The sequence below is a fragment of the Lactuca virosa genome, chromosome 8 (assembly GCF_052849685.1).
Source record: "Lactuca virosa cultivar CGN04683 chromosome 8, Lactuca_virosa_CGN04683_v6, whole genome shotgun sequence".
Classification (NCBI taxonomy): domain Eukaryota; kingdom Viridiplantae; phylum Streptophyta; class Magnoliopsida; order Asterales; family Asteraceae; genus Lactuca; species Lactuca virosa.
This window is the reverse complement of record NC_136433.1, coordinates 28529594-28544168: the sequence shown is the minus strand read 5'-3', so window position 1 is coordinate 28544168 and position 14575 is coordinate 28529594.

Below are 14575 nucleotides of genomic sequence, written 5' to 3'. Positions count from 1 at the left end.
CGTTTTCCCCAAACCCTAGCCAACTTCTTGAGTGTGTGAACTTTTGAAGTGAATTTGGAGTGTTTTGAGAAGAAGGTGTTGCATCTAGTGAGTAGAGGAAGAAGGCCAGCATGTAGATCTGAAGTTTTCTGGTGGTTCAAGAGCTCCTAAAGGTATAAAGTTTCTTGCTTGACATCTATTTTGTGTAGATCTAAGTGTGGTGAAGTTTTGACACCATTCTTGTCCCAAAAACCCCCATTGTGATGCATGATGCAAGTTGGTTGAGATTAGCTGTCCTTTCAGACCTTAGGAGAGGTCTTGAGTGAGAAAAATGAGGTCCCAAAGGCTTTGATTGTCTCATGTGTGATGTAGGTGGGTCTTAATGGATTAAGACCTTGAGTTAAGAGCTTTATGGACGTCCCAAGTAATAAAGTTTGAGACTTTATGAATCCTAGGCATGTTTGGTCGATGGATCTGAAGTTTGGGCTTAAGTGCTTAAGCCATTAAGCACATGGAAGGATTTTTGGTGCAGACATGCGTACGCCCCGCGTACCAGAGGAGTACGCCCAGCGTACGCCCTCTGTTAGGTTTTTGATTTTGGGCCTTAAGTGATTGGGGTGTTTATGGGCTAGTGGGGCTTGGGCCATGACTGAACATTATGGATGGAATGATTTAGACCCAATAATTATTATGGACCTTGGATCTAGGCCAATTTGGTGAGGTGGGCCCAATTTAGTAAATTGGGCCAATATTGGGCTTTACATGAGAATTTGGTTTTGGGTCTTGGCCCAATAAAAGGATGATGGACTTAATGAGTGTTGTGGGCCCTTGGCCTAGAAAGTCATGATGGATTCTAATGTGATGATTTGCATGTGATAGTTGGGATTCCCGGCGAGTCAGCAGTCAGAGATTTGCAGGATTTCGGCAGCCGCAAGGTGAGTTATCCTCACTATATCGACAGGGTCTACGGCACCAAGGCCGGCCCTTTAACGGATGGAAATCCGGGTATTGATTGTTATGTGATTGTTTTGCTAGATCTGCATCCTGGTATTTAGTATGGTGTCATGTTAGTGACCTGGTTAAGGTCGGTACCCGGGATATAGGGTAATGTTATGCTAGTGACCGGTTAGGTCGGAATCCTGGTTAGGATGTTGATATGCTGTGTGATCTGTTAGACTGTTGTCTGGTTGAGGATTGTTATGTGATTATTTGTTTTATGTGCACATGGTTGTTTGACGGGGGTTGGGTTGAGGCGGGTCCTGCTTAGTGCTGTAGGCCAACATACCCAGGGCGGACCGGATATTCCGAAGGCCCAGCGAGCGGTCCGGATAGGCTGAAGGCCCCGAGAGGGCGGACCAGACGTGCTGAGGCTCGGAGAGTGGACCAGGCCGACTGAAGGCCCGGTGTGGGCGGGCCAGTCATACTGTAGACTCAGAGAGTGGACCGGGTGGATTGAAGGCCCGGTGCGGGCGGACCAATCACACTGTAGACTCGATGTACATGGCTAGACTCGGAGGGTGGACCAGGTGAACTGAAGGCCCGGTGCGGGCGGACCAGTCACACAGTAGACCCGATGTGCGTGGCTGTTCCATTTGTGATATGATATGAGTATGTTATGTGTGGTTGGTATTTTGGGGGTAACTCACTAAGCTTTCGGGCTTACAGTTGTAGTGTTATGTTTCAGGTACTTAACGAGATCGTGGCAAGGCGAAGGCGTGATCGTACCGCTCCTCATGTTTTACGATTTTTATGATATGGTTCTGGGGGATACTCTGATAATAAACTATTTTGAAAACGAGATTTATGAAGTTAATGATTTTTGAATGAATGAAAATGTTTTAATTTGACTCAATTTTTATGGGTGTTACAATCGAAGAAAAAAGAGGAAGCTTAAGGCAGAAGCGTGTTGAATCTGATCATGAAGAAATGGATTTCGATCGCATGGACTCGAGGATCAGATTTTTGAGTTGCTACTCTAGAGTTAGGATAGATTGATAAGAAATATGTAATAGCATAGTTTTTCAGTTGAATTACATTGTAAGGACAAGTTTTCCGCAATAAAATAAATTTTGATTTTGTCTTATTTATTTATCCTTGCAATGGTGTGTATGAAAAATTGATGTTTAATTGTTTCTATAATGAATTTGATTCTTAATTATGTTATTTGTGGAAATGTCGAGAATTTGCAAAATAAGGGAAGATTCTCATCGCCCAAGTTTTAGGTGGACAGAAACTTGGAATCATGGAACTTGGTTGCGTGATGAATGAGAAACTTCATATTTAGGAATTAGACTAATTCTTTGACAAAGTGTCAAGAGAAGGACTAGGAGATCGAGTACACTAGGTTGTGCGTTGATCAAGTCCACCACAAGAGTGATAAAGATATTCGTCATGATTTACTAAAGTTTAGTAAATATGGTTATACTTATAAGATTAAGTATAATTCTGAGTTGATTGAAAGAGTTTCAATCAATAGCAGAACGAATAAGAAGAATCAAGTAGGCAGAAAGATAAAAGTTTCTCTATTCTAAGAAGAAGGGAGAGTACCTTTTATTGTGTTTTATGATAAGTCTTAATGATTAATAACCATATCTCAATTGATCCTCTAAGTGAGTCTTAGTGCAATTGCATGTCTAAGAAGAGGAATCGAGAATTGTAGAAATGGTTAAATCAAGAAGTCAATCATACTTCGTTCCAATATCAAGTCTTAGAGTCAAGATTCTGACATGAGTGACAAGTCTTAAGTAGGTTTATAACACTCGTCAGATGTGGAATTTGGAAAAGTTTTCTTATTCTTGCACATTTGAAATTGGTAAGTTGTGATGTCTTGGATAAGACAAAGACCAACTAGAACCAATTACGTAAAGTGATAGCCTTGATAAAAACTACACTAACTCTTGAATATTTGTTTTGTCGAGGAATGTTTCTTGACAAGAGAATCTTATATGTCAAGGAGTCAGTGGGAGTATTAATGGTCTTGAAAAGTTTCAAGAACAAATCAAGAGTTGAACCTAGTTGATCATCACTAGCACACGACTTGAGGTCTGAAGCCTATCGTGGATGACATACTCTTTTTTTATGCCATTCCAATTGAATTAATTATGCATGTGAGTTCTATGAGTTCTCATTTGAATGCATAAAGACAAAGCACCTTGATCAATGGAAAGTACATTGATACGAAAGGGTGAGTTGCTTGGAAGACATGGTGGGCATTCATGTTACCATGAGTCAGGAAATCGAGATTGAGCACGTTCGGTCCATATGAGTTTGGATTTGTCGCAAACTTTGGTTTTGACAAATTCACATGGATAGGAACACATACATCATGAAATCTAGGTGTCATAAGGTTTCCCTCCTTCATGAAAATGATTGGAAGGAAATTCTTTCACTAAGAGAGATTTTAAGAAGATTGCAATTGTGAAAATTGTATTCTCAAATTCGATTATGATTACGGCATCCCTCTTCATAGTTCGAATTGTGAGATTTGGCAATTAGTTTGAACAATCGAGACTTATTGCTATAAGTTCTGCAATTGTTTAGACACACATGTGAGCTATCTAAGGCAAAGGTGTATAAGCTTAAAAAGCTTAGATAAAGGTTTATCAAAGCATTAGGTATTAGAAATGTGAACTTAAGGAATTCAATAAGCATTGTTTTCTGGAAGTTCAATTGTTTTCTGAATACATGTCAAAGCTAGTGGGAGCATAAGTGTTATGCTGGTAAGAAAATAATCATCATGTTAGTGGGAGCATGATTATTATGGTAAGTATTGCAAGTTAGCAATATTAATTATAGAAAACAAAGATTCATTTTGCAAAGTTGCAAGGGTTGAAAAGTTGTTTTGCTATAATTAAGGGAGAGAATATTATACTTCGTTTCAAAATTCTAAAGCTTAGATCGAGAAATGTTAATAAATTTAGTCAAGGATACATAGTGCATTCTCAAAATTCGATTATGATTACGGCATTCCTCTTCATAGTTCGAATTTTGGGAACAGGACACATAAAATATTATGGCAGAAGGATGATGAAGTATCATGTCTTTATGTGAGACATTATGCATCGGGTAGAGGAACGATTGCATATGCTATAATATTTGACCATTCTAAAAATTTTCCAAATGCCTAGGGCATTTAGAGGGAAAAGGAACTAGAATCGGTTTTGACTAAAATAATTAAACAACTATCAAAGGACGATCTGAGGTTCACTGAGGATTTGTCGCTTGTGAGTAGTTGGAAGCATAGTACTGGATGGACTATATTGACATTATTATGAATAGATAAGATTCTATTAAGAATTAGTTGTCATATGGCAAATATGGAAATGTTTCCATTAATGGGAGTTGGATATTAAGAAATATGTCTAGATTATAAACTTTTATGCGAGAAGGATGTTCAAAGGAATGTACTTTGAATGTGAGACTTCACGTCTATGGAATTGTCTTGTAACAATTTCCGATAGAATACCTTGTAATTTCATTAGTCGGGCCTTGGTGACTTTTGTGCTATGACATTACGAAAGAATCATTGCATAAAATGTTAGAATTTGACAAATTCTAAAAGTGGCAAGAATTTGGTATTCTTGTACTAATAATAAGGATTGGGGATTGTGAAATGAGTTTCATTGGAAAAGTTTTCAATTGATCTATTTCACAAAGTATGGACCATAGGAAACCAAAGTGTGTATGCTTGGAGCATGGGACAATTGTGGTTATAATTCGAGTAATAAGTTGATTTTCTGAAACAGTAAGCAATGAATAATGAGTAATCAATATGGTGTTTAAATAAAAGTGTTTTTATTTACGCTCAAAAGTTTTGGGACCATATAGGATTAATATTATTATTGCGTTTCATTTTGCATGTTTTGACTTCCAGAATAACTAGGTTATTCGAACCTCCACAGTCGGTCATACGTTGGAAGTAGGTATGAAGGAAGACTGTCATGAATCTGTCTGTAGATTGTCTAAAGTGTTTAGACATAGCACAAGTTTGCTGCAGAGTTCATGAGTGCTTTGATAAGATTAAAGTATTGGATTAAACCCACGCTCACTTGAATCACTTCATGGTGTTATCACGAGTGATTGGTGAGACGATAACATTGTATATTCTTGAAACTGAGACGTGTGAGTTGTTATTTGATGGTCGGTTGCACATTGATGATAAGTAAACGCACCAGTAACTTGGTGTTATAAAACTTATTGTTGTGTGTGATTCGATTAGTAGGTGCAAGCAAGCATTTGAGTCAAAGTTTATCCATTCCTTTTACCCAAGGTGGGATAAAAGCGATATATGTGGGCCCCTCGATGATTTAGTGATGACAAAGGAAAGTGCTCGGCCGGGCCAGGACTGATTTGATTTGTTCAATTAGTCAGTCGTCATAAATCGGAAATCGGGAAACGACACATAGACTGAGAGAATGATTTCAATCCATGTCTCATGTCTATACGATATCTTGTAGAATGGAGGAATATATAATCCCTTATCTAAAGGACACGCGTATCTGATAAGATCAGAGTTGACAGCGGCTTTTGAAAGCTACGATTGTTGATCAAGTTCTGAAGTTATGCAAAATAGTTATTAGACTTATCCAAGTGGGAGACTGTTGGATTAGTGTCTAAGTCCATAACTATTTTGGTATGTACTTGACCCGATTATGAGCATGGTCCTTTTGGGTTGCCTTCACCATAGCAATATGTAGGATGAATTAAGGAGAGAAAGGTTTAATTATGATTTATTAATATATTATAAGAATAATATATTAAAGGAGAAATCATAATGTTTAATTAATATTAGTCAAGAATTAATTAAGAATTAATTTTGTGACTAAAAGAGATTAATTAAATTAAGGGGACTGATATTGTAATTATAAGATAGTTACAAAGTTGGGCTTAGGATCCATTAGATGGCAATGGACGAATTCTATATGGAGGACCATAAAGAAATCGTCCAAGGGCCTTCTGGAATGGTCCATTGGACTGCTTAGGGCTTAAGCAGTCAAATTAGGGTTTCCTAGTTGTAAACCCTAATGGCCTACATGTATATAAAGGACCCTTAAGCCCCAAAAACGTGGACAAGTAATCCTTTAGGGTTTCCAGCCGTTTTTGGTGCCTCCTTTCTCCTCCCTCTTCATCCAAGTTGCTTAGTGGTGTTTGTGACTCCATTAGAGGTGCAACACTTGAGGCACTAAGCTTTCTGAAGCCAATCAAAGCAAGGATTGATTGTTATTGCTATATAACAATCAAAGGTAATTACTAAACCCTTATTTCAGTTCTTATTTGATAGATCTAGGGTTTGTAAGTCTTGGATTCATTGCATGTACAATAGAGAAACCTAGATCCAAGCATTAGGGTTTGTATGAGCACATAGGATTGTTCTTATGCTTAAAACCCATCATTACTAACACTGCCAAACACTGAAACTGTCCGAACACTGAACTGCCTGAAGCAGTATGTTGCCACATAGCTGCTTCCCGAAATCTATCTAGGCCTTCCTGGTCTCAATTGGTTCGTAAATCATCTGAAATACCGGGTTCCGGCCTGGCTGCGGAGCCAGAGGACTCCCTACCTAGTCGCCTCACACGACTTCTGAACGAAATTCTTCTCTAGAACTAGCTGCTACTAGTTATCTTGTCACTGTGGCCCTAGTGGACCTTTGATCTAACTGGTTGATTCCATACGTCGGATCCTGACGTCACCAAACCCAAGGCTAAAAGTGATTTCTACCTAACCAATGGTAGATCTATACCACAAGCAATCTCATACAGTCCATTGCTTCCCTGATCCCATAACTGTAGTGGTACTCCTACAGTCGTGTCACTGGCTCAACCTGATCTAATCCGTCTAGGTAATTCCGAAATCCAATCCGTGGATTTCCATATCCTTACTGCTACAGCCGAACTGGTGGGTACTACTGTCCTTCCCGCGTCCTAACAACGCACTCACGCTATCTACCAACCTAGTGAATGCTACGGCTACACCCGGAGACTTACAACACTCTATCACTATCTGCTGCTAGTGAATGCTACGGCTACTCCCGCAGACTTACAACACTCTAATACTATCTGGTTGCTAGTGAATGCTACGGCTACACCCGCAGACTTACAACACTCTAACACTATCTGACTGCTAGTGAATGCTACGGCTACACCCGCAGACTTACAACACTCTAACACTATATGGCTGCTAGTGAATGCTACGGCTACACCCGCAGACTTACAACACTCTAACACTATCTGGCTGCTAGTGAATGTGACGGCTACACCCGCATACTTACAACACTCTAACACTATCTGGCTGCTAGTGAATGCTACGCCTACACCCGCAGACTTACAACACTCTAACACTATCTGACTGCTAGTGAATGCTACGGCTACACCTGCAGACTTACAACACTCTAACACTATCTATACTAGATCGAACACGCGCTTGCCCCGCACTCAGCTGAACTCATGTCCTGACTGGAATCCCCAACTTGATTCCCTAAGGCTTTCTAGCAAACATTATGGGAACGCGATCTCCTTATTGGCAAGTTTTTTCCGAACTTCCATCTCACACTAACCTCAAACCATACAGCCGCTTGAGCTGTCTTCCTTCCAAACAAAGATGCGAAACTTATCCCGGTTTCAAAACTGCTCCTACTACTAAATCCTTGGATGATTCTCCCCCACTTTGATTCAACTAACGTCTTACAGCACACAATACTGGAAGGATTCTCAATCCTTCTTACCATTCTATGCCCAATCTGCTGAAAACCACGCTTACCATTGCTAGTGTTGCAATACTAGCCATTTCAAAAGATCACACAACTTCTAAAATCCGAATAAATCTCCGATAATAACCCGCTAGACCCAGGAAGCTCCGAATCTCAATTGGAGACCTCGGAATCTCCCACGGCATCACGGCCTCTGTCTTGGCCGGATCGACTAGAATATCCTTCTGATTGACAAGGTGCCCAAGAAATTGCACCCCGCACAACCAGAACTCACAATTGGAGAACCTTGCGAAAATTCTCTCCCTGCTCAAAGTCTCTAGCACCTCCCTCAGGTGCTTCTCGTGATGCTCCTCAGTCTTGGAATAAACCAAGATGACGTTGTACTTCCCAATCCCGTAATCTGGGGGATTGCTCTATCACTATTCGCTAATGCTTCTCGGTATGCAATTGGCATATGGCATCGGTTAAAAATACAATTCAGACATAAACGGAGGATAACTCAGGGTTACACTTACTCAAACCCTTGAAACGAAAGACACCATCGTGAAGTTTCCCGCATGTGCTGTATTGAATCCAACCCTGCTGGTCCCTTAAAAGCTTATCCGAAATCTAGGGTCTTCTCCCGAGACACCTCAATATAAGCAACTGATCTAATTCCCTCCTACTAATGTGCTCCAAATCCATATCTCGTTCTCAGGCTCAAGAAGTCATATCATTTAGGGTCTTACACCCCGAGATACTCATGATCTCCCTGCTATCATTCTACAGTATGTTCTGATAACTTACCTTCTTCATTTCTTCATCTGCTGCATACTGTGGTACCATATAAGCTATTTCCCGAGACTTGGCAGTGATCTCTGCCACAGTCTCAGTCGTCTGGTGGAGACCTAACAACTCTTGCGCCAACTGCTGCGCCTCAATCGCCTGGGCACACTCTGCCCAGAATCTGGTCTAAAAGTCATCCCATGACATAGCATTAACCGCATCATCACTCAACTCACTACCAACTTCTTCCTACCAATCTCGTGCTCTATCCCTCAGGAGATAGGAAGTAAGTCAGATATTGTCTCATTTCGAGACAACGTCTGATACGAAAAGCGTTGGTGACATCTGCCAACCATCTGTTGCTAACAATGGGGTCCCTAACCCCCATGACAATCTGAAGTCTCACAAACTCTGAATTTCCCGAAACATCAACGTACGGGTCTCTATCATGACTGTTATCTCAGTGCAGAATGCACTCGGCCTCTCATCACAAATCTCTATAATGCCCTCCTTGATCACACTGAGCATCACAGGAGTCTGGTCAATGATACTGCGCGAAATTCTCAGATGGAATGAACTCCCTCATCTGATCATCAATCTGCCCGGCTCCAGAGTCTGAGCCTGATCCTTCGTCGACACCAGAACTACCATCTGGTCTACCACGTAGCGTCACTATACTCGGCAACATACCATCACTAACATCACAATACTCATCCAAACTCGAGGGATCTCACACACTACAATTTCCCTGGGTTCATCTCAGCCTTCCTTGATTCGAGTACGGATCCTCTGCTTTCAGTAGTACGGGCCCATACTACCTTCCACGTCTATCCGTACTTTCCTTAAGTACTGCCTCGACTCCACCAAGTCCCTTCTACTACTACTGCTGATCTCGTGCTAATCTCATTCTAGGCTTGCCCTAGGGTAATCACCAACCCACTCTCCGCCATCAGCTGCATAAGAAGTCCCTGCTTTATTCCCCTAACTAGCTCGCGAATACTATTACATATTACTCAGACTAGATAATTCTTCGAATGAGAGATCCTACCCTACAACGGTTGGACTCAAACAAGAGCTGCGAAATAGAGCTAGACCTAACCTTCTGAAATTATTTAGTCCTTGCAATATGTAACATAACATATTCGTTTACTAGTTAGTGAAAGACAACTAGAACTCCTAAAAGCACAAAGCAAGCAGCATTCGGGCGTTGAGTACACATACTCAAGTATATACTACTCTGGCTATCATACTTACTGTCATGCAGTTATCAATAAGCTGGTACACATATAACAGGAACATAAGGCATCCTTCCTAGATCCTTAGCCCTAAACTAGGATGCAGTTCTCATAAAGCCGATACACATACAACAGGCACATAAGGCATCCTTCCTAGATCCTTAGTCCTAATCTAGCATGCAATTCTCATAAATCTGATACTCATATCATAACATGAACTTGTATGGGTAATTTGGGAGTACTTACTTGAGCTCGGCTGATTGCATGCACCACACCCTTTTCTCTTTTCAAAATTCTTTTCACTTTTTCTAAAACTCTTTTCTCTATACTTTCCTAAAATTGTTTTCTTTTCTCAAAATCCTTTTCTAAACATGGTTTTTCTCTTGAAAACTTTATACCACTTCCTTAGTTTGAGTTCAGACACACCCGGAAGTGTGTCCGAATCCCTCAAACCAAGGCTCTGACACCAACTTGTAACATCCCAAAAATACAGTCTGAAAATTTCGTTTTAAATCGGTAATAAAACCATAGTCATCATACGTCCTAGAAAAATCACAACAATGTATCTCAGAATAATATAACAACTGTTATGTATATCAGAGTATAAACATCCCAGGCTGAACAAATGGTGTGTGCACTGCAATCTTTCCGAGCTCCTCTTTTGAAAACTGAGTACTTGAAACCAAAACTGAAAACTGTAAGCACGAAGCTTAGTGAGTCTCCCCAACTACCACATACCATACAATAACATATAAAGCACATACTGGGCCTCGCCCACTGCATCGGACCGAAGTCCGGAAACTGCATCGGACCGAAGTCCGGAACTAACCAGGGCCTTGCCCTCTGCATCGGACCGAAGTCCGGAAACTGCATCAGACCGAAGTCCGGAACTAACCAAGGTCTTGCCCTCTGCATCGGACCGAAATCCGGAAACTGCATCGGACCGAAGTCCGAAACTAACCAGGGCCTTGCCCTCTGCATCGGACCGAAGTCCGGAAACTGCATCGGACCGAAGTCCGGAACTAACCAGGGCCTTGCCCTCTGCATCGAACCGAAGTCCGGAAACTGACTGAACATAGCATAGCATAATCATAACTACTAGCATAAACACATATACTGCATACTGCATCGGACCGAAGTCCAGAACACATAACACAAAGACATGCTTGAATCACAAAGACATCAAGCACACTGAACTACTGCATCGGACCAAAGTCCGGAACTACTGCTAACTAAACGGGCCGACATTGTGGCCGTAGACCCGTTCCTACTGGAAGGAAACTCACCTCACACTGCTGAAGTCCCGTAGACGCAATCCCACACTACTGAAATCCCGCAGACTCAACCCCAGCTGCTGGATGACAGATTCCCGAACTGTCAACACTAAAATAACACCCAATTAATAATTTGGTTCCAACTCATAACCATAAGTCCATACTTGGGTAAAAGACTACTTTACCCCTATCTTAGCTTGACTCCAGCCCAAGGCCCAAACCAAAGGCCCAAAAGTCTAATAATGGACCAAGGCCCAACTATGGCCCAAATTTCCAAATTGGGCCCAAACCTCTACATAGTCTTGCCTTAAGGCCCAATCATTCATTCTTGGTCCAACACTTGACATTGTCATGGTCCAACATCTCATAATCATCAAGGCCCAAACTATAGCCTCTCTATGGCCCAATTTTCTAAATTGGGCCCAAACCCTCATATGGGCCTCACCCGAAAGCCCATCTAAATATTCTAGTCCATATAATCATTCTTGGATGGCCCATTATTGGCCCAATTACCAAAACCCAATCGAAAGGCCCAACTCAAGGCCCAAGTGAAACTAGGGTTTCACATAAAATGACAATTAGGGTTAAGTGTTTCTTACTTAACCCATTAAGGACTTAATCCATTAAGTCCTTTACTCTACTAGATCAATGATATGGAGAAATTGGGCTTAATACACAATCCAATCTCAATAGCCCAAAAGTGGGTCCAATAAGTCGAAGGCCCAATTACTCACAATTAGGGTTTTCTAAACCCTAATTAGGGTTTCCACTCAAACATGGCCCAAAAGGCCCAAAATTAATCTTTAAGCCCATTAGGGTTTTGCTAGTCCATTAGGGTTTTGCTAGTGGGGCACCACCCACTACTACCTCGGGTAATGGTGGTCCATGGCGGCTCACGACGGCGGCCACCACCTCACGGTGGTGGTTTGGTTAATTTTCATTATTCCAAATTCAAATTACATTTTACAAAACTAAATCTCAATTAATCACACACACACACACACTAAACTAATCACACACACAGTCACAACGTGGTGGCCGGCGGTGGTGCTTGGCGGCAGCCACCACCTCACGGTGGTGGCGATGACTTTTTTTCAGATTTCGGCCAAAGATTCCTCACTCACACACTACATCACATACACACTAAAATAAACACCCACCGACAGCCCTTCATCGATCTTGAAAGAGGGAGTTGACGGCGGCAGCAGCCACCATGGCCGGCTGCCATGGTGGTTCCTCACGGTGGTCTTCAGCTTCACGCAATATCGAGCGACGGCGGATGAGGTGAAGGGAAAATAAATAACAGCGGCAGCGGTGGTTTGCATCAACATCCACTCCCGGTGGTGCACAGTGACGACAGTAGGAGTGCTATCGACGACAGCAGCGACCCTCTCGGCAGCTTCTTCTCCACCGGTTGTAGACACGGTGACGGTGACTGGTCTCGGCGGTCTCCCAGCCTCAGCATCGTGGCAATGTAACAGTAGCCTTCGTCAGCAGCAAGGCTGTGGTAGTGTTTCTATAATGAGGCAGCAGGCGGCGGTAACAACCTCAACGGGGTGGCGGAGCGGCGCCGAAAGTCGCGAGAGTGTGGAGGTGGCAGAACTGAGCTGTCGGACTAGGTGTTGCTCCGGCGGCTGATGAGGGTTTCCTTGGTGATGGCGATGGTAATAAGAGAAGGGGAGTATGTCGGCTGCAATAATCCTTAGGGTTAGGGTTTAGTTAAACCTTTATACCCGACTCCACTCCATAATTTGCCTTAATGGCAATAACAGCCCCTCCATGCCCCTTTTTATTCAAATGTAATCCAAAAGTTACCATTTAAGTCCCTGCCCATAAAACTCTTTACAAGTTAAATCCGAAATTTACCAACAACCCCCTTACTCCATAAAATCTCTTCAAATTAAGCCCCAAAAATTACCATTTAGCCCCTGCCTTCATAAATATTTACAAAACTAATCTGGGACTTACACTTTTAACCCCCAACTTCTAAAATTCTTCACAAATTAGTCCGGGACTTATATTTATTAATTTATTTAAATAAATGGGGCGTTACAGATTTGCATAACAGTCCCCCAATTATTAATCAGTCTCTTTTAATCCTAAAATTAATACTTGATTAATTTATGATTAATTACTAATTAATAATATGATTTCCAAATAATATATTAATCTTGTAATATATTAATAAAACTATTTTGAGTACAAATTTATTATTCACATAATAAATTTTGCTCCCTCTCCTCTTGTCATCCTATCAAGTTGCATGAGTGAAGGCAACCCAAAAGGACCATGCTCATAATCAAATCAAGTACATACCAAATAGTTATGAGCTTAGACACCTAATCCAACAACATATCCCTCATATATCTCTGTGTCATTTAAGCTTTTAGAAAAAGACACACGATTCAAAAGAGAATACAAGTTTTATTTAAGTAATAAAAAATAAACTAATATTTCAAGACGAATCGAATTCATAATTTGTTGTCTCTCAAATTGGTGGTGCTCACTTTAAAAATAAATTTGATCTTGCATTCTCAATTATTAATGGGAAACACATGAATTTGGTGGAACGCCCTATATTACTCACTGTTTAATTGAATTTGTAGGGCAACTGGATGATAAGCGAGTTTGTGAGGACAAATGGAGGCTTGGAGCATGCATGGAGATGGATCGTGTTGATAGAGAGTTGTAGGATGGAAGGAAGATGCAGGAGAAAACATTATAATACATAGACATAGAGAGTGAAGATACACATACTGTTTTTTTCCACATAGAAAACACGAATCGTATATTAAAGAAACCACACATTGAAGCAACGCACTTTCGAAGTTGGTTAAGACCAAAAACATTGACCGTGTGTTCCGTGACTAAATTACACGGACTGTGCTTTTAAGGAAAAACTCATGTAGGCAAATGTACATTACCATGGAATCGGGAACACGTATTTATATAGGCATGGACCATTAGTTCATGTTCATGTGAATCAACCATGGTTACCTTACACTACCCTTTTGTGAAATATATAGTGATCACACACACACATGCACACACACACACGCATATATATATATATATATATATATATATATATATATATATATATATATATATATATAAGAAAATGGTTGGTACATTACAACCATGGTACTAAAAAATTTATACAATTATCATGCCAAAACTGCTTAATTGATATGGTACTATCGGCCTAACATGTTTCATACCAAACATATTGACTACCAAATTTTTTGATTCGGTAGATAACATGTTGGTTGAATTAGATTGGTATACATTTAAGAGTTTTTTTTTGTTGTTACATGTCTAATAGCCTTTGATGATCTAAAGTTGCTTCATCTAAAGAAGGTATTTTGCATTGACTTTGGGAACATGCTACAAAAAATCAGCATGACATTTTGATTTGTTTAATTGATAAATACCAAACTTATAGAAATATTACAAGTAATTTGATTCTTAAAGTTTTGCCTCCTTTATCATCATGCAACTCTAATGAGTAAGATCATTCTTCCCCTAGTCAAACTCCTTAGACCATCTCCAACCCACTTCTATTTTTTCCTCTAAAAATGGAGTAAAAAATGGGATAAATAATGTTTCATCTC